This window comes from Puma concolor, chromosome F2 (genome assembly GCF_028749965.1).
Source record: "Puma concolor isolate L17-30 chromosome F2, mPumCon1.1.hap2, whole genome shotgun sequence".
Lineage (NCBI taxonomy): Eukaryota > Metazoa > Chordata > Mammalia > Carnivora > Felidae > Puma > Puma concolor.
The window spans coordinates 59,703,180-59,725,557 of NC_141684.1; positions in this window are offsets into that span (position 1 = coordinate 59,703,180).

The window sequence follows — 22,378 nt, forward strand, 5'->3', positions numbered from 1 at the left end:
TGGTTTGTCTCTCTTATTAACCTATTTTAACTCTTACAGTGAGTGTTTGGTGAACTGCACGATTCTCATTTCTTCACTTGCTCGTGTGATCATGTAGCATATTACAGAAAGAGAATGTCCTCCATCTCAACATCTTGTTAATCTTAGGCTTTGTTATGACTTGTCTCGGCCAATGCAGTATAAGTGGCTATGACCAAAGGCCGAAGATGTGTTTGGTTTCTTGCCCTCTGGTCATCTCCTATGAGAAGAATGTACCTGTGGCAACCTCTAATACAAGAATATGGAGGCATGTAGAGCTAAGACCAGATCCATAGCCTAAAGCAGATAAATGAGTAAGAAAATCCTATGTCTGCTGTAAGCCACTGAGTTTGTAGACTTTTATAAAGCATTACTGTGGCAATGGCTAATACAATAATGATGTGGTCTAACTGGTTGCATAGCTCATGAACACTGGTACCTCTGGAGAACCCACTAGTAATCCAGTTAAAAATACAATTTTTAAAGGACTCCGGAATAACTGACTTTGTGATGCTAGACCACTCGAGAAATGAAAGTTTATAAAGTGATGGCAAGTGCTAGTTCAGAAGGCACCTACAAAGCCAGCACCCCTTGAGGTAGGAATAGGTTGTGAGGACAGCGTGGTCACAGAATCCTTGAAATAAGACGAGCCACTTAGGATCCATGTAAGAAAGTCTGGAGCCACGAATGTTATAATAGGAAAGAAGTACAAGCTACAGTTGGAGTCCCATAACCTAAAGGTGAAATTATCACTTATAACAGCACAGCTCTTAAGTATTTTCTCTGCTTGCTGTGGCCCAGAAAAAGAAATACAAATAGATTATGAAAAGGACTATTAAAATACAGAGAATGGTACAAGTTTTGTTCTTAAATCTGAAGAAACACTAGAGATCCATACTCTAATTTCATAGGTGGGTAAACCAATCCAAAGAAGGTAGACCTGCTGTCCAAATGTGCCCAGAATCCTAACAGCACAGGTAGAATGAGGGCCCATTCAGCTAATCATTCAATATAATTCTCTTTCTAATTACAAGTAAGCAGGTGATCCTATACTTTAATAACCTCAATTACTTGTATTTAGTAACAGTTTCTGTTTAGTTAGGGATGTTAGTAAATTCAATTTCTAACTGATATTAATGAAACTCAGGAAGACCAAGTTACTTAATATTCATTATTTTCAAAATCATGATTTTACCAAATTCTAAATTTTTACAAATTTCTTTACAACTTTTTAAAAATATATATTTATCTTTGAGAGAGAGGGAGACACAGAATCAGAAGCATGCTCTAAGCTCTGATCTGTCAGCACAGAGCCCAATGTTGGGCTCAAACTTGTGAACTGGGAGAACATGACCTGAGCTGAGGTTGGAAGCTTAACAGCCTGAGCCCCTCAGGCACCCCTCTTCATTCTTTTTTTTTTTTTTTAAAACTTGTTCTGAATAACACAATTTAGAGGAGTTGAGATAACTATTTTGTGACATTTGATACATATATAAGAAAATATGACACTGGTTTATTGTGAGGCATAAGAGTAAAATACCTAGGAATTCCTTCTCAACCCATCCATGTAACTACCATTCTTAATTTTGTTTATCATGCTTTAGTTTTCCTGCTTTTATGTGCAAATGTACATGTGAACATATACTTAATATTGTTTGGCTTTGAACAAAAGTGCTATCATACTGTACTCCATCTTTTAAAACTCCTTTTTATAATTCAACCATGTTCTATGTATGGATGTAGTTTTTCACTCTTTATACTACATAAATATACCTGTTCTATGGATAGTTGGAAGGATTGTTTCCCTTTGTTATTAGAAAAAGTTTTATTAAATTCTCATACACTTGGTGACCATAAATGACTTTCTCGGCTTTTTGTATCTAGAAGTGGATTTGGTGGATTGTATATGCAAAAAAGCATGTTCCAAATGGTTGTGCCAATATATTCTTGCACGGCAATATGTGAGAATTCAAAACATCTGGTGTCTTCTAAAATTTTTGGTAATGTGGAGGTTAAGTTGTATCTCCTGTATATTTTATTCATCTTATTTCTAATGATGAACATCTTTTCGTAAGTTTTTCTGTTTTAATGTTTTCCTTTGAAATTTTCCTTTGAAATGCCTGTTCATGTCTTTTATCACTACTGGAATTTTGTTAATTTTTTAGTAACCTAGAACATTTCTTCACATACTTGATGCAAATTAATTTCCAATTATTTCTTGAAAATATATTCAAGTTTTGACTTGTTTTCACTCTTCACGATATCCTTTGAAAAGGAAATTAAGAGTGAAATCAATCTTTCCTATGTTGAGTGATTTTTTTTTTTTTTTTTTTTTCTTTAAAAACTTTTCAGGGGCGCCTGGGTGGCGCAGTCGGTTAAGCGTCCGACTTCAGCCAGGTCACGATCTCGCGGTCCGTGAGTTCGAGCCCCGCGTCGGGCTCTGGGCTGACGGCTCAGAGCCTGGAGCCTGTTTCCAATTCTGTGTCTCCCTCTCTCTCTGCCCCTCGCCCATTCATGCTCTGTCTCTCTCTGTCCCAAAAATAAATAAAAACGTTAAAAAAAAAAAAATAAAAACTTTTCATATTCTGAACTCCTAAAGATAATTGCCATTAGGCTATCCTCTAAACATTTTAAAGTTTGTCTTTTGCATTTCAATTTTTAATTCACTTGAAAATGGTTTGTGGCACAAAAACAGACACATAGACCAATGGAATAGAATAGAAACCCCAGAACTAGACCCACAAACGTATGGCCAACTCATCTTTGACAAAGCAGGAAAGAACATCCAATGGAAAAAAGACAGTCTCTTTAACAAATGGTGCTGGGAGAACTGGACAGCAACATGCAGAAGGTTGAAACTAGACCACTTTCTCACACCATTCACAAAAATAAACTCAAAATGGATAAAGGACCTGAATGTGAGACAGGAAACCATCCAAACCTTAGAGGAGAAAGCAGGAAAAGACCTCTCTGACCTCAGCCGTAGCAATCTCTTACTCGACACATCCCCAAAGGCAAGGGAATTAAAAGCAAAAGTGAATTACTGGGACCTTATGAAGATCAAAAGCTTCTGCACAGCAAAGGAAACAACCAACAAAACTAAAAGGCAACCAACGGAATGGGAAAAGATATTTGCAAATGACATATCGGACAAAGGGCTAGTATCCAAAATCTATAAAGAGCTCACCAAACTCCACACCCGAAAAGCAAATAACCCAGTGAAGAAATGGGCAGAAAATATGAATAGACACTTCTCTAAAGAAGACATCCGGATGGCCAACAGGCACATGAAAAGATGTTCAGCGTCGCTCCTTATCAGGGAAATACAAATCAAAACCACACTCAGATATCACCTCACGCCAGTCAGAGTGGCCAAAATGAACAAATCAGGAGACTATAGATGCTGGAGAGGATGTGGAGAAACGGGAACCCTCTTGCACTGTTGGTGGGAATGCAAATTGGTGCAGCCGCTCTGGAAAGCAGTGTGGAGGTTCCTCAGAAAATTAAAAATAGACCTACCCTATGACCCAGCAATAGCACTGCTAGGAATTTATCCAAGGGACACAGGAGTACTGATGCATAGGGGCACTTGTACCCCAATGTTCATAGCAGCACTGTCAACAATAGCCAAATTATGGAAAGAGCCTAAATGTCCATCAACTGATGAATGGATAAAGAAATTGTGGTTTATATACACAATGGAGTACTACGTGGCAATGAGAAAAAATGAAATATGGCCTTTTGTAGCAACGTGGATGGAACTGGAGAGTGTGATGCTAAGTGAAATAAGCCATACAGAGAAAGACAGATACCATATGGTTTCACTCTTATGTGGATCCTGAGAAACTTAAGAGAAACCCATGGGGGAGGGGAACAAAAAAAAAAAAAGAGGTTAGAGTGGGAGAGAGCCAAAGCATAAGAGACTGTTGAGAACTGAGAACAAACTAAGGGTTGATGGGGGGTGGGAGGGAGGAGAGGGTGGGTGATGGGTACCGAGGAGGGCACCTTTTGGGATGAGCACTGGGTGTTGTATGGAAACCAATTTGACAATAAATTTCATATATAAATAAAAAAAAAAAAAAAAAAAAGATTAAACATCAACTTAAACTTAATGTACAAATAAAATGCACACCCCACTACTTAAAAAAAAAAAAAAATAAACACACCTACGTTGTTAATAAAAAAAAAAATAAATAAAAAAAAAAAAGAAAATGGTTTGGTGTGTACCATGTGATCAGTCCCGCTAAATAGATCATAAAATTATCTCCACACCATGTATTGGATAGTCCGACATCTCTATAGTAATCTGTAAGGACCTCTCTAGCAGATATCAAATTATCATAAGTATATGAATATGTGACCTATCTGTACTATTGCATTGCTCAATATTCCTATCCCTGTATTAATACCAGACTTTTATCATAAGCAAAAGTGCCTTGCTTTCTGGTAGGAAATCTACTTAATTGCATTTTATTAGTTTTATAATACAAATTTCAAGCTTTTAAAAGTATTTCAAAAATTCTGAAATTGCATTGCACCTAAAGGTAAATTTTCAGAAAACTGACATCTTGGTGTCATTGGATCTTTCCATCCATAAAAATGGTTTTCTGTTTTGGTTTAGATATTTTCAATGGTATAACTATTTCCACAAAAACCTGAAATAATTTTTAGGTTTACTTGTGAATACACATTTAGTTCTGATCTACTTTCATGAATTGTCATTAGAAATGCCATTTACCTTTGTATATCTTACTGAATGCAGCAAGCATTTTTAAATTCCATTACAAATTCTAATAGCTTGTCTTCAAATTCGAACTTGGGTTTCTAAGTTGACAATAACATGACCTGGGAATAATAGTAGTTTTGCTTCCTTCTAATACCCATATTTGTAATCCATTGTCCTACTGTGGTAGCTAGGACCCTCATTAAAACACTAAACAAGAGAGGTTGTAATGGATACTCTTGTCTTGCTCCTGATTTCAGAGGGAATACTTCCAACATTTAACCATTAAGAAACCTACTTGGTGTAAACTTTGGCAAAGATGTTGTCTTCTATTTCAACTCTGATAAAAAATTTTATTATGAAATACTTTCCTACACTTGTTAGGATCATATGTTTTTCATCTTTGATAAATAAATGAAATTTATAGGCTTAAAGCATTTTTTCCTGGGATAAACCTAATTTCATGCTATCCTTTTTTAATACACACCTGGTCAGATTCATTTGTTATGAGATTGGAATGTATTTTCCTTAAACTGCTTAGTTTTGGTATCAAGGTTATACTGACCTCATTAAATGACTTGAACTATTGCCATTCTTTCTAGTCTCTGGAAAAATTGTGGGAATTATTTTGTCTTCATTGAAACCTTAGTAAACTGGTCTATAAAACCATTTCAGACCATTTCTTCTTTGTAGGAAGATTTTTAACTGTAGGCTCAATGAGTACTGATTATAGGACAACTCAAGCTTTATATTTTCGCTTCTGTTTTGGGATTGTTTTTCTATGAATTCATCCACTTTTGTTAGGGCTATCAAACATTTTCTATTAACTTGCCTGTAGAAATCTGCTATATTTTCAATTTTTCTTCAGTTACTGAACTTTTTAAATCCAAAATATATTTTTTTTGCCTCCGTCTCCTCAGAGGTTTGCTCAATTAGTCTTTTAAAATAGGGGCGCCTGGGTGGTGCAGTCGGTTAAGCGTCCGACTTCAGCCAGGTCACGATCTCGCGGTCCGGGAGTTCGAGCCCCGCGTCAGGCTCTGGGCTGATGGCTCAGAGCCTGGAGCCTGTTTCCGATTCTGTGTCTCCCTCTCTCTCTGCCCCTCCCCCGTTCATGCTCTGTCTCTCTGTGTCCCAAAAATAAATAAACGTTGAAAAAAAAAATTTTTAAATACTTTGGGGGCGCATGGGTGGCTCAGTCGGTTGAGCGTCTGACTTCGCTCAGGTCATGATCTCACGGTCCGTGAGTTCCAGCCCCGCATCTGGCTCTGTGCTGACAGCTCGGAGCCTGGAGTCTGCTTAGGATTCTGTGTCTCCCTCTGTCTCTGACCCTCCCCTATTCATGCTGTGTCTCTGTCTCAAACATTAAAAAAAATTTTTTAAAATAAAATTAAATTTGGCCTTTGCTAATTTCTCCAGTTTTATTTCCTATAGCCATTACTCTAAGGTTTATTCTATTTTTTTAATTTGTATATCTAATTCATTCAATGACCACCTTTTTCCAAATATTAAGATATTTATACTACATGTTACTCCAATATGCTGTGTTGCTTGTATATTACCAAACTTGATACGTGGTAACTTAGTCACTGTAGTGTTTTCCATGTTATACTTGATTATTTCTTTGAGTTAGAAGTATGATTTCATTTCAAATTCCTGATGTTCATTTATTTTCTAACCTAATTGGATAGGTGTGGACCGTGACAGCTATGTTTTCAGAATATCAGGTTTCTGAAGTTTGAGACTATAAGCTTAATACATACTTTTTTTTGTATATGGACAGTGTTTAGTGTTGAAAGATAGGAGTTATGTTACTAAGTATTAGAGTAGGAAATCTTTATTTGTAATTGAAGTATAGATTACATGATAGTTTCAGGTGTACAACATAGGGACTTAATTATATACTTACAAAATGCTCACCATAAGTATAGTTCCCATCTCCCCATATAACTTCATTATACTTATTTATTTTATTTTTTTTTATTAACTTCTTAAATTTTCGAGAGAGCATGAGCGGGGAGTGGCAGAGAGAGCGAGAGAGACGGACAGACAGACAAACACACACACAGACTCCAAAGCAGGCTCCAGGTTCTGAGCTGTGGAGCTGTCAGCACAGAGCCCATCACAGGGCTTGAACTCGCGAGCTGTGAGATCATGACCTGAGCTGTAGTCAAACACTTAAATGACTGAGCCACCCAGGCACCCTTAATCTTAAGTTGATTTTTAGAGAGAGCGCATGAGTAGGGGTGGAGCAGAGGGCGAGAAGGAGAAAGAATCCCAAGCAGGCTCTATGCTGTCAGTGTAGAGCCTGATGTAGGGTTCGAACCCACATATAGTGAGATCCTGACCTGAGCTGGAATTGAGAGTCAGATGCTCAACCAACTGAGCCACTCAGGCACCCTTATTATAATATTATTGACTTTATTCCCTATGCTGTATTTCTTATCAACCTATCTTTCATAACTTGGAAGTTTGTACTTCATAATCCTTTTCACTTATTTCACCTATCACTCCTCTCTGGCAACCACCAGCTCTCGGTTTTTGAGTCAGTTTCTGTTTTGTTTCTTAGCTTCCACATATAAGTGAAATTGTATGATCTGTCTTTCTCTAACTTATTTCACTTGGCATAAAACTCCCTAGGTACATCTTTATTGTCACAAATGGCAATATGTCATTCTTTTTGATGGCTGAGTAATAGTCCATTGTGTATGTATTTGTGTATATATGTGTACATACATATGCATATATATCACATTTTCTTCATCTATTGGACACTAAAATTGTTCCCATATCTTCACTATTGTAAACACTGCTGCAGTAAACATAGGGGCAAATATAACTTTCTGAATCACTGTTTTCATTTTTTGGGGATGGGAGGGGTGTGAATACCCAGAAGTAAAATTGGGTTGTAGGTTTTTTCTATTTTTACTTTTTTGAGAAATCTACATAAGTTTTCTATAGCAGCCATACCAATTTACATTCCTACCAACAGAGCATGAGGGCTCCTTTTTCTTTACATTTTTGCCACTACTTGTTTCTTCTTGGCTTTTTGATACTAACCATTTGTACTGGTGAGAATCCTATCTCATTATGCTTCTAATTTGCATTTCCCTGATTAGTAATGCAGAGAATCTTTTATTCGGCCATCTGCAGGTCTTTTATTTTTTTAATACCTATTCAAGTTATCTGCACATTTTTTAATTCATTTATTTGGGTAAATACGTAAATTGCTGGATTGTAGGGTATTTCTATTTCTAACTTTTTGAGAAACCTCCATACTGTTTCCCATAGTGGCTGCACCAGTTTGCATTCCCACCAACAGTGCAGGAGGGTTCCACCTTTCTTGAGGGGTATGCCTTCACTAATACCTGTTCCTTGTGTTGATTTTAGCCATTCTGGTAAGTGTGAGGTGACACTTCTTTTTGACTTGTATCTCCCTTGTTGAGCATCTTTTCATGTGTCTGTTGGCCGTCTCTGTTGTCTTTGGAAAAATGTCTGTTCATGTCTTCCCATTTTTTAATTGGGTTATTCATTTTTTGGGTGTTGAGTTTTGTAAGTTCTATTACATATTTTGGATACTAACCTGTCATCTGATACGTCCTTTGCATGATAAGGATTAAGGCAGACACTAGTTGTGGTGAGCACCAGCTGTTGTGTAAAAGTGTTGAATCACAGTGTACACATGAAACTAATATTACACTGTATGATAAATGCAATTTAAATAAAAACTTAAAGATTATTTCTCTTTGTTTAGAGTTGTACCAGTTGTACTACGTATATTAGTCATTTGCAAAATCTTGAGTCAGTTTTTTTTTTTTTGTTTGCTGATGTTTTATTTCAGTGTGTAAAGGCTTTTTGGTTTGATTCAATTCTAACGGCTTATTTTTGCTTTCCCTTGCTTGAAGAGACAGATCCGGAAAAATATTGCTAAGGCTAATGTCCAAGAGTTTTACTGCTTAGGTTTTCTTCTAGAAGTTGTATGGTTTCAGGTCTTACATATAGGTCTTTAATCTATTTTGAGTTTATTTTTGTGTATAGTGAGAAAGTGGCTCAGCTTTATTCTCTAACATGTAGCTGTCCAGTTTTTCCAGCCCTTTTTATTAAAGATGGTTTCTTCCCCGTTGTATATTCTTTCCTTTGTCATAGATTAATTGACCATAATTGCATGGGTTCATTTCTGGACTCTGTATTCTGTTCCACCGATCTATTGGTCTATTTTTTTTGTACTAGAACAACACTGTTTTGATTACCATAGCTTTGCAGTAGAGTTTGAAATCAGGAATTGTGATAACCTCTAACTTTGTCCTTGTTAAGATTGCTTTGGCTATTAGGGGTCTTTTGTAGTTCCATACAGACTTCAGGATTATTTTCTAGTTCTACGAAAAATATTATTGGTATTTTTAATTTATTTAAATTCTAGTTAACATACAGCATAGTGATTTCACTAATAGAATTTAGGACTTACCACTTACATATAACACGAGTGCTCATCCCAATGAGTGCACTCTTTAATGCCCATCACCCATTTAGCCCATCCCCCCACCTACCTCCCCCCCAGCAACCCTCAGTTTGTTCTCTGTATTTGAGTCTCTTATGGTTTGCCTCCCTATTTTTCTTATTTTTCCTTCCCTTCCCCTATGTTCATCTATTGTATTCTTAAATTCCACATATGAGTGAAATCATGATACCTTTCTCTGAATGACTTATTTCACATAGCATAATATACTTGAGTTCCATCCATGTTGTTGCAAATGGCAAGATTTCATGCTTTTTGTTTGCCGAGTAATATTCCATCGTATACACCACATCTTTATCCATTCATCAGCCAATGGATAGTTTGACTCTTTCCATAATTTGGCTATTTTTGATAATGCTGCTATAAACGTTGGGGGCATGTGCCCCTTAACATCAGCATTTTTGTATCCTTTGGATAAATGCCTAGTAGTATAATTACTGAGTCATAGTAATTATATAATTCTATTTTTAATTTTTTAGTAAAAATAGTAAATATATTTACTTTTTAAAGTAAAAAATATATTTATTTTTAGTAAAAATAGTAAAAATAGTTCTATTTTTAATTTTTTGAGAAACCTTCATACTGTTTTCCAGAGTGGCTGCATCAGTTTGCATTCCCACCAACCGTCAAAAGGGTTTCCCTTTCTCTACATTCTCACCAACATCTGTTGTTTGTAGCCATTGAGCTGTTCATTTTAGTCACCTGACATATGAGGTGGTATGTCTTTGTGGTTTCTATTTGTATTTCTCTGAGCATATTTTCATGTGTCTGTTAGCCATCTGGATGTCTTTGGAAAAGTGTCTATTCATGTCTTCTGCCCATTTCTTCACTGGATTATGTTTTTTGGGTGTTGAGTTTCATAAATTCTTAATAGATTTTGGAAACTAACCCTTTATCCAATAATCCTTTACAAATACCTTCTCTCATTCTGTAGGGCTGCCTTTTAGTTTCGTTGTTTCCTTCCTGTACAGAAGCTTTCTATCTTGATGAGGTCCCAGTGGTTTATTTTTGTTTTTATTTCCCTTGCCTGTGGAGACATGTAAGAAGATGCGGTGGCCTCAACATCACAAAGGCCATATATGAAAGACCCACAGCTAATATCATCCTCAATGGAGAAAAACTGAAAGCTTTTCCCTAAGGTCAGGAACATGACCGGGATGTCCCCTCTCACCACTATTGCTCAACATAGTACTGAAAGCCCTAGCCTCAGCAATCAGACAACAGAAAGAAATAAAAGGCATGTAAATAGACAAGGACGAAATAAAACTTTCAACTCTTTGCACATGGCGTGATACTGTACATGGAAAGCCCAAAAGGCACCATCAAAAATCTGCTAGAACAGATACATAAATTTTCAGTAAAGTCACAGGATATAGTTAACATACAAAAATTGGTTACATTTCTATACACTAATAATGAAGCAGCAGACAAGGAACTGATCCCATTTACAATTGTACCCCAAACCCAACCAAAGAAGTAAAATATCTGTATGCTGAAAGCTACAGAAAGCTTATGAAAGAAATCAAAGACACCATGAAATGGAAAAACATTCTATGCTCATGGATTGAAAGAACAAATACTGTTAAAATGTCAATACCACCCAAAGCGATCTACACATTCAATTCAATCCCAAACAATAGAACACCAGTATTTTATAAAGCTAAAACAAACAATCCTAAAATTTGTATGGAACCACAAAAGACTGCAAGTAATGTTGAAAAAGAAAACCTAAGTTGGAGGCATCAAAATTACAGACTTCAAGCAGTTATTATGAAACTGTAATCAAGACTGTACGGTACTGGCACAATAACAGACACATAGATGAATGGAGCAGAATAGACATTCCGTAAATGGGCCCACAAATGTATGGCCAACTAATCTTTGACAAAGCAGGAAAGAGTATCCGATGGAAAAACCAGGTCTTCAACAAATGGTTCTAGGAAAACTGGGTAGCAACATGCAGAAGAATGAACCTGGGTCACTTTCTTTCACCCATTTTATTTTTGTGTACAGTGTAAGACCTAAATGTGAGACATCTCATAGGAAACCATCAAAATCCTACAGGTGAAAACAGGCAGCAACCTCCTTGACCTTGGTCACAGCAACTATTGGTATTTTGATAGGAACTACATTGAATCTGTAGATTGCTTTGAGTAGTACGGGCATTTTAACAATATTCTTCCAAATTGTAAGCATGGTACAGCTTTCCATTTGTGCCCTCTTCAATTTCTTTAATGAATCTATCCTTAGAGTACAGATTTTTAACCTCCTGTAGTTTACCTAGATATTTTCAGTGCAACTGTAAATGAAATGAATTTCCCCTTCTGCTTACTCATTATTGGTATATACAAATTTCTTGTATCTTGCAACTTTACTGAATTACTCAGTTGTAATAGTTTTTTGTAGCGTTTTCAGAGTTCTTTATATAGCATCACATCATCTTAAATAATAAGTTTTACTTTCTTACCAATTTGGATGCTTTTTAATTCTTGTTGGATTTCTGTGAGTAGAACTTCCAGTAGTAGGTTGAATAAAAATGGCAAGTGAATCTTTTTTTTTTTTCTGAATACTTTGAGAATCCTAGGTATTAACTCTTTAGATGGTTGGTAGAATTCACCTGTGAAGCTATTTGGTCCTAGATACGTGTTACCAGGTATCCGGATACCTGGTTACAAATTAAATATCATTACTAATAACTGGTTAATTCCATTCACATTTTCTATTTCTTCCTAATTCAGGCTTGAATGGTAGGTTTCTAGAAATCTATCAATTTTTTCTACTTGTTGATGTATGATTTTTCATAGCAGTCCCTTATGATTGTGTATCTGATGTCAATTGTAACTTCATTTATGATTTTTTAGTCCATTTTGTTTTTGTTGCATCTGGCTAAATGTTTAATGTTTGTCAGCCTTTTAAAGAAACAGTTCTTAGTTTTACTGATATCTCCTATTTTTTAGTCTCTATAACTTAATTCCACTCTGATCTTTACTCTTCTACATTTTCTTCTTCATGGATTGTTTGTTCCTTTGGGTGTAAGTTTAAATTGTTTATAAACCTCCCTCTTAGAACTGTTTTAGCTGCATTACAAAGATTTTATTTATTTTTTAAGACCGGAAATAACTTTTTTATTTTTCAGCTATATTTTGTTTTAACTTTTTATTTTTTTAAATTTACATCCAAATTAGTTAGCATATAGTGCAACAAAGATTTCAGGAGTAGATTCCTTAGTACCCCATACTCATTTAGCCCATTCCCCCTCCCAGAACCCCTCCCATAACCCTCAGTTTGCTCTCCATATTTGAGTCTGTTCTGTTTTGTCACCCTCCCTGTACTTCTACTTTTGTTTCCCTTCCCTTATGTTCATCTGTTTTGTCTCTTGAAGTCCTCATATGAGTGAAGCCATATGATTTTTGTTTTTCTCTAATTTCACTTAGCATAATACCCTCCAGTTCCATCCACATAGTTGCAAATGGCAAGATTTCATTCTTGATTGCTGAGTAATACTCCATCATATATATATACCACATCTTCTTCATCCATCGATGGACATTTGGGCTCTTTCCATACTTTGGCTATTGTTGGTAGTGCTGCCATAAACATGGGGGTGCATGTGTCCCTTCAAAACAGCACCCTTGTATCCCATGGATAAATGTCTAGTAGTGCAATTGCTGGGTTGCAGGGTAGTTCTATTTTTAGTTTTTTGAGGAACCTCCATACTGTTTTTCCAGAATGGCTGCACCAGCTTGCATTGCCACCAACAATGTAAAAGAGATCCTCTTTGCATCCTCACCAACATCTGTTGCTGCCTGAGTTGTTAATGTGAGCCATTCTGACAGGTGTAAGGTGGTATCTCACTGTGGTTTTGATTTGCATTTCCCTTATGATGCCTGATGTTGAACATTTCTTCATGTGTCGGTTGGCCATCTGGATGTCTTCTTTGGAGAGGTGTCTATTCATGTCTTTTGCCCATTTCTTCACTGGATTATTTGTTTTTTGGGGGTTGTTTGATAAGTTCTTTGTACAATTTGAATACTAATCCTTTACCTGATATGTCATTTGCAAATATCTTCTCCCATTCTGTCAGTTGCCTTTTAGTTTTGCTGATGGTTTCCTTGGCTGTGCAGAAGCTTTTTATTTTGATGAGGTCCCAGTAGTTCATTTTTGCTTTTGTTTCCCTTGCCTCTGGAGACATGTTGAGTAAGAAGTTGCTGCGGCCAAGATCAGAGGTTTTTGCCTGCTTTCTCCTTGAGGATTTTGATGGCTTCCTGTCTTACATTGAGGTCTTTCATCCATTTTGAGTTTATTTTTGTGTATGGTGTAAGAAAGTGGTCCAGGTTCATTCTTCTGCATGTCACTGTCCATTTTTCCCAGCACCACTTGCTGAAGAGACTGTCTTTATTCCACTGGATATTCTTTCCTGCTTTGTCAAAGATTAGTTGGCCATACGTTTGTGGGTCCATTTCTGGGTTCTCTGTTCCATTGATCTGAGTGTCTGTTCTTGTGCCAGTACCATACTGTCTTAATATCCACAAAACAATGTGATTCATCACATCAATAAAAGAAAGGACAAGAACCATATCATCTCAATAGATGCAGAGAAATCATTTGACAAGATACAGCATCCTTTCTTGATAAAAAACCCTCAAGAAAGTAGGGATAGAAGGAGCATACCTCCAAACACTTTAAATAGTTACATTTCCATTTGCATCTGTTACCAGGTATTTCCTCCTATATTTCCTTGTTCATCAATTGGTTGTTTAGTGCAGGCTTTTTAGCCTCCAAGTATTTGTTTCAGATTTTTTTTTCTTGTATTTTTCTAGTTTCATTACCATAATGGTCAGAAAAGATGCTTGATAGGATTTTAATATTAAACTTATTGAGACTTTTTTTGTAGCTTAACATGTGGTCTATCCTGGAGAATGTTCTAAATGCATTTGAAAAATGTATCTTCCTCTGTTAGATGGAATGTTCTGTGTATATGTTAATCCATTTGGTCTAAGGTGCATTTCAAAGACACTCTTATTGTCTGTATGTTCTAGCCATTGTTGTGAGGGGTTAAAGTCACCTATTACTGTACTACTGTCCGTTTCTCTCCTTATGTCTGATAATATTTGCTTTATGTATTTAGGTGCTCTAATTTAGGCGCATAGATATCTACAATTGTCATATCCTCTTGTTGGATTTATCCCTTTATCATTATGTAATGCCCTTCTTTGTTCCTTTACAGTCGTTGTATTAAAGTCTATTTGGTTTGCTAAAAGTATTGCTACCCCAGGTTTGTTTTTTTTAACTTCCATTTCCACAGAATATCTTTCAATCCCTTCACTTTCAGTCTGTATGTTTTTAGTCCTGAAGTGTCTCTTGTAGGCAGCATATAAGATGAGGCTCTTTTTTATCCATTCAGTTACTCTACATCTTTTGATTTGGAGCATTTAGTCTACTTACATTGAAAGTAATTGATAGGTTTATACTTTTTGCCATTTGTTTCCTAATTTTCTTGTAGTTCTTCTATTCCTTTTGTTATCCTTATGATTATGTCTTCTTAATGTTATACATGAATTCTTTTTTCTTTATTTTGTGAATCATTTATAGGCCCTACATTTTGTGGTTACCATGAGGCTTATATAATATCTGTATATATATATATATAGTAGTCTATATGAAGTTGATAGTTGCTTAAGTTCAAACAAATCTAAAAGCACTACATTTTTACTCCCCTCTCCATAAGTTATGTATATCATGCCCTATTTTATATCTTTGTTTTGTGAATACCTAAACACCTTAGATATAATTGATTTTCCTACATTAGTCTTTTAACCTATGTACTAGCTTTATAAATGATCTTCTACCTACTGTGTATGTTTGCTTTTTGCCAGTGAAATTTTCAGGTTTTTTGTACTTCCAGTTATGGTCTTTTATTCTCCACTTAAAGAATTCCCTTTAATACTCCTTGTAAGCCTGGTTTAGTGGTGAACTCCTTATACTTCTGGGCAACTTTATCTTTCATTTCTGAATGCTAACCTTCCTTGGTAAAGTATTCTTGGTGGTGGTGGTGGTTGTTCTTGTTGTTTTCCTTTCACCACTGAATATATCATGCCATTCCCTCTGGCCTGCAAAATTTCTGCTGAAAAATAAGCTGACAGCTTTATAGGGTTTTCTTTGTATGTCACTGTTTGCTTTTCTCTTGCTGCTTTTAAAACGCTCTAATTTTTGCCACTTTAATTTTGCATCTTGGTATAGACCTCCCTTAGGTTCATCTTCTTTGGGACTCTGTTTCCTTCTACAGATTAGGGATACTTTCAGCTATTTTTTGAAATCTTCTGCCCCTTTGTTCTTCTGGGACCCTTATAATGCAAATGTTAATATGTTTAATGTTGCATATGTTCCTTAACCTATCATCACTTTTCTCCTTTCTATTCAGCTAGGTTGCTTTTTCTTGCCCTGTTTTCTAGATCATTGATCCATTTTTCTGCATCTTCTATCCACTGTTGATTTCCCTCTGTATATTTATATCAATTGTTCAGATCTGCCATGTTACCTTTGTTGATGTTCTTGCTGAGTTCATCCACACCTTAAAATCTAGCAAGAATCTTCATGACCATTACTTTGAACACTTTATCAGATAGATTGCTTCCTTTGATTTTATTTAGCTCTTTTTCTGTGGTTTTATCTTGATCTTTTACTTGGATCATGTTCCACTCTCCACATTTTGTTACTATGTATTAGGTAGGTCCACTATGTCTTCTGGTATTGAAAGTAGTGGTTTCATGTAGGTGTCCTGTAGTGCCCAGTAGTGCAATCCCCCTGGTCACCAGAGCCAGGTGCTCTAGGGTTGTCTCCTGTGTGCTTTCCTGTTTTGGCTGGACTAGCATGCTGGCGGGCGTGGCTGACCTTCAACCCAGCTATTTGCAATGATTGGCTGCAATGGTTATGTGTGTATTGGTAGATTGGTGATAGGGCTAGCTATAGCTTCTGCTAGCTTGCTGGTGAGTGGGGCGATCTCCTGTCCACAGTCCCCTCCCACTACTCCTGGGAGAAATGGTGGTTCTGACGGAGGCTATCTGCCAGGTGTGGTGTGGAAGGAACTATTCTGGGAGGGATACCTGTCAGGGTAGGTGGGTTGTGCGGGGCAAGTCCTCATGGGAATGGTGAGGCAGGCAAATGGCACTAGCAAGATGGAGAATATCAGAACTGCTCCTAGAAGTTTCTAGCCACTTAAGGTAAAGAAAAGCAAGAAAAATGGTGTCCACCAGCATTTCCATTCCTGAAGAAAGTTTCTGATTCCTGATTCTCTGGTACAGGTCTTAAAATTAGTCAACAAATATCCTTTACATATGTCCCAGGTGCTTTTTAAACAGCTGCTTCTGTGCTGGATCTTAGGCCAAGTAATATAGTATGCTAGCTTTTCAAGAGCACAGACTTGGTTTCCTACAGCCCTCTGGCTCTCCTGAAGCTAAATCCTACTGATTTTTCAAATCTCATGGAGCTAAGCCCTGCAGATTTTTCAAATACAGACAGATGAGGTGGGGAGTAGTGGTTAATCTTGCTGGTTCAGGATCCCAGGACCAGCAGTGCTCATTATGGTGCTTTATCCCCTTGTTCCTCCTTGCCTGTGATAATCCTCCCATTGGTGGGTTGCCACATTGGGGGTTTGGCTTCTGACTGCATGTCTACCCTTTCTATCCTTCTCATTGTGGCCAGTTTATGTCTGTAGCTGTGGAAGAAGTGTTCTGATAATATCAGGTCATTTTAAGAGTGAGGTGTGTTAAATGTAGTTGTCTGTATCTAGGGGAGGAGGTAAGCTCAGGATCCCTTCACTCTACCATCTTTCCTGCTCTTCCTCCTGACTTAAAAAAAAAATTCCTTACATGTTTGAATATATGCTCTCTACTAATGAGAAAATTAATTCATACACATTTAAGTTTATCAGTTAGGTTCAACTCTTAAAATGTTACCTGTTTGACTTTGACAGAGTATTAAAATTCTTCATAATCATGTACTTATTTATAAATTTCCTGCAAATATACTGATTTTTTTAAATTAGAATTCTGACCTTATATGCACCTATCTTCATGGTGAATTGAACTTTTTAATATTCTGTGACCACCTTTTCTATCATTACTTATGCTTTGTCTTAATATGGTTGAACTACTTCTTTAGATCCTTTCCCTTTATACCTTGCTAAAGTAGGTCTTAAATGTTTCTTCAATTCTAATTTAAAAAAAATTGTTTATTTTTGAGAGAGCCAGAATGCAAGTGGGTTAGGGGCAGAGAGAGAGGGAGACGCAGAAGCAGGCTCCAGGCTCTGAGTTGTCAGCACACAGCCTGACGTGGGGCTTGAACTCAGGAGCTGTGAGATCATGACCCGAGCTGAAGTCGGACGCTTAACCAACTGAGCCACCCAGGTGCCCCAAATTTTTTAATTTTTTAAATATTGGGGTGGGTGTGTGTGTGTGTGTGTGTGAGAGAGAGAGAGAGAGAGAGAGATCTTTATTTTCTTTCAGATAATTTGCCTGTTTTGTGCCTAGAAATTACAACACTGACTGAAAGATTTATCTCCACTTCATTGCATCTACTCCTGTAATATAACAAAAGGATGTTACTGGATTGACCAGAAACATAAGCCAGTTTCAATAACTCACCATGGCCATCAGCATTGGGAGTGGGAAAGAATATCAGTGCAGCAAATCATATCTATCTGATCAGTGTCAGAATCAGCTGAGCAGAGGATTACTAAATGTAGGAAGAAAAAGACAATTGTAGTCTTCTAGACTCTCACGACTTACTAGGAATTCATTAACCAGAGAGGGATTTGAAAGAGATAGGATTCCACAGATTGTTTCCTTATGGTTATCATGACCCTATTTTCCCTTCAGGCTGGGAGGCCTTGACAAACATCTGTTACATTCATGTTTTAAGAAAGTCTACTCTTTTTAATATTACACAATGATCCAAACAGCTGGGGTTCCTTCCTTAATAAAAGCCACAATTGTGTTTTGTCTCCTCTTCCTTTACTAATTGCCTCATATTGATGAGAAATGTCACTAGTAGACTGGAGAAAGGCATCATCCATCTTGCAGCTGTGTGCATGATCTCTGTTGTCATTAATGGTAGTTGACAGGGAACATATCACCCAAGAAGGTTGGCCAACCGTGAATGGAATTTATCCCACTAAACTCTGAATAATTCAACTTATATTTTTGGAAAAGGGAGTATTTTGTTAATGCAATAAGCCTGCAATTCTACTCTTTCCAATTTTATGGAGATATAACTGACCTATAGCACTATATAAATTTAAGGTGTACAGCATAATTTGATTTATACATGTTATGAAATACCCAAATAAGTTAAGATCCATTTCAGATACAATAATTTTTTCCTTGTGAGAAATGAGAGTTCTTAATCTTTTAACAACTTCTAAAAATACCATATAGCAGTGTTAACTATAGTTATCATGTTGTATGTTACATCCCTAGTACTTATAACTGGAATTTTATACCTTTTGAACACTTTCATCCATTTTTCCCCTCTCCTCTTTCCCCATGAATTTGGATTTGAGGTTCTACATATAAGTGAGTCCATATGCTATTTGTCTTGAACTTATTTTACCTAACATAATACCCTCAAGTCTGTCCATGTTGTCACAAATGGCAGGCTTTTTTTTATAGCTGAATAATCTCATATATATATATACCACAACTTCTAGATTCACTTATCTGTCAGTGGACAGTTAAGTTTCCATGCCTCAGATGTTATAAAATAGGTTATTAACATGGGGGTAGAGATATCTTGGACATATCATTTTGACATATTCTCAGAAGTAGAATTGCTGAATCATGGTAGTTGTATTTTTAATTGTTTGAGGAACCATCATACTGTTTTCAATAGTGGCTGCACCAGTTTATATTCCCTCCAACAGTACACATGAGTTTCCTTTTCTCCACATTCTCACCAGTATTTATTCCTTGTCTTTTCGATGACAGCCATTCTAACAGGCTGTGGTGATATCTCAATGTGGTTTTGATCTGCATCTCCCTTGTGATTAATAACGTTGAGCAGCTTTTCATGTATCTGTTGGTTATCTGTATACCTTCTTTGAAAACATGTATGCTCAGGTTATTTGCCCATTTCTTTAATTTTAATTTATGTATATATGCTATTGAGCCATAGGAGTTCTTTACATATTGTAGATATTAACTCCTTCTCTGATACATGGTTAGCAAATATTTTTCCCGTTAGTCTTATTTTGTTGATCATTTCTTTTGCTGTGCACAACCCTTTTAGTTTGATGTAGTTCCACCTGTTGACTCTTGATTCTGTTGCTTATACTTCTGGTGTTCTACCCAAAAGAGCATTGCCAAGACCTCTGTTAGAGGGATTTTATCCTGTGTTGTATGATTTTTCTGGTATTTGATCTTTTAAATCTTAAATCCATTTTAGTTGATGTTTTGTGAGTACTGTAAGGTAGGGATCTGGTTTCATTCAACAATATTTTAAAGCAATATTTATCAGGACATGAGCATATTTCAACCTATACTAAAACGATACAACATTTTGTCTAGTAGGACCTTGTGTGATATTAAAATGACATTTTGAATTTGAGAATTCTAGAACCATATTTATAAGCTGCTGACATGGATTTCTTATCTTTCCTGGATCTCCACTGGACATAGCACCTGAGTTTTCATTTTCCCTTATTGCAGGCCAGTTGCAGATCTCAGGAGTTGTCAACAGCAAAGGTCCTTAGAAACCTTCTTAACTAATAACTAGTAGTCCAATTCACTACTAAATAACCTTCACCTTTTAATCTAGCCTAAGAGTTCTGCTTGTGATCGCCTTTGGCTCCCATTCACTTCTACATCTTCCTAAATATTGAGATTCACCAAGCCAACAAATGGCTTATACAACACTGCATTCCTGTGCTTCAGAGTTTTAAATGTGAATATACTATACAGAGTTTAGTGGCTACTAGATTTGCAAAACCCAGAGAAGAACACTCTCAGTATCTGTGATCCTTCCTATTTCCTAACATCTTTGGGAAAATGTGATGCACAGAAGGGCAAGCAATATAAGGAAACTATGAAGATAATATTTTAATGTGTGGAAAAATGTTAATCTTAGCTATGTAGTCACACGCTGCCGGTGCAATTTTGTGTTTAAGATTAGCAGGGAGTATGGAGAAAGACTGATAATGCTATTGACTTAAAATTCATCTATAAAAAGATATCCTGCTTAGTCCTATTCTTTTGTTTGTGCAGTAATAGACTTCTTGAAATAGATCGTCTTTCTTCTCCTGAGTTGACCTGAAAATGTTTAGTTTGGTAGGCCACTAAAGCCATAAATACACTCCTCTTAGTGGGTTTCTGTTAATGGGGACTGAATCTTTGAGGGGGGAAAAATGATAAAATTCAACCTTAGAAGATCAGAAAATACAAAGAGTTGATATTGTGCAGAGCAGTACCAAAGCTTTGTTATCTTTGACCATGAAAGACCATGATTAAGTAAACCTCAACCACCACGAAGTGCACTACTTGAATAGTTCTCTCATTTTCAGTCTACTCGCTGTTACCAGGAAATTCCTCTTCAAACAGGCCCATGTTCTAACTTTGGGTTTCAAGACCAGTTGGATCTTAACAGCATTTTTGTATCCTGAGATGAGAAAGAACATAAATTCTACTTTTAGTTCTTGAGCTTTTCAAATGAGAGTTAAAGTACTTAAAGTAGTTGTTTTGCCGAACTCAAATCTACCACTTCACTGAACAGAAACCTATCTATTAAAACCAGAATTAGACTTGTAAGAACTACAGAGCAAAAGAAACTATACTTAGAACTTGTATAAAAACACCTCAAATAACAGAATCAGTTTTGGTCAACCAAAAATGACAGGGTTTTTTAAGTGATAGTAAAAAATCTAGTCTACTTAAATCATAAACAAAATTCACAGGAGTTTCTTATAGATATCCTATAAATAACTGACAACAAAAGGAAATGATCCACTTTAAAATTGTCAGAGCCATAAAGATCCTCCTCCTTACCATTTCCCTTCCTTGCATACTTTGCTCCACTACCTGCAGCCCCTAGATATGTGTGTCACTCTCAGACCAGTACACCTGACGACCCCAAGTCAAAAAGGAGAGGGGGGGGGGGAAGAAGGCTATATTCTTTAAGGCCACAGTCCTTTTGGATTATAACCCCACTGATAGGACCTCATTTAACCTTAATTACTTTCTAAAGATCCTATCTCCAGACACCATCACATTGTGAATTTAGAGGTTCAACATAGGAATGTTACAGGAAGGTAATTCAGTCCATAGCAGCAAATTTCAGGACTGAGTGCTGTGAAGAGGATAAAATCAAATCAAATGATGAAAGAGCCTGGGAGTTGATTGAGGTAGGTGGTTAGCATGACCTCTCTGAAGATGTAACATTTGAGATCCATGGGAAGAGAAGCTAGAAAAGGGTAGTCAGCAAAGTTCTTGGAGAATAATCAGAAATTTCAAATGCTTTGGGACAAAATGTGTACAACGGAGTCAAAGTCAACATGGCTAGTAAGTAGTGAACCATCAGATTATTAGATGATGTCAGTAGAGACTTGTGGGGCTGTGGTGAGAAGTTTGGATTTGATCTTACAGTAGAGTACTGTTGAAGTTAGAATAGTGACCGGATAGAACTCACTGGCTGGCTTTAGTGGGAAGACCTATCCAGAGGGGAGACTAACATAGGAGACTATGGGCATATGCCAAGTGAGAACTGATAGCACAGATAAGGCTACAGCAGTATAAATACTGAGAGATGCTTGGATTTGGAATGAATTGAAGAGGTAGGACTGACAAGATGTTCATCAAGAGAATGTGAGTTTTGAGGAAGAGACTATAATCAGAGATGATGGTTAGGTTTGGAGCAGAAATATCTAGGTGGTTGGCAGTAACCTTCACTGGGAAAGGCAATTCTGATAGGAAAATTTTTCAAAAATTCAGTTCCAAACATGTTAACTTTGAAATGACTTTCACAAATGCAAGCAGAAATGGTGATAAACAGTTTGATTTATGGATCTGAAGCTCAAGAGAAGATCAGAGGTTTGAATTTAAGAGTATTGCTGGTAGGGTTCTCCAGAAAGCAGATTT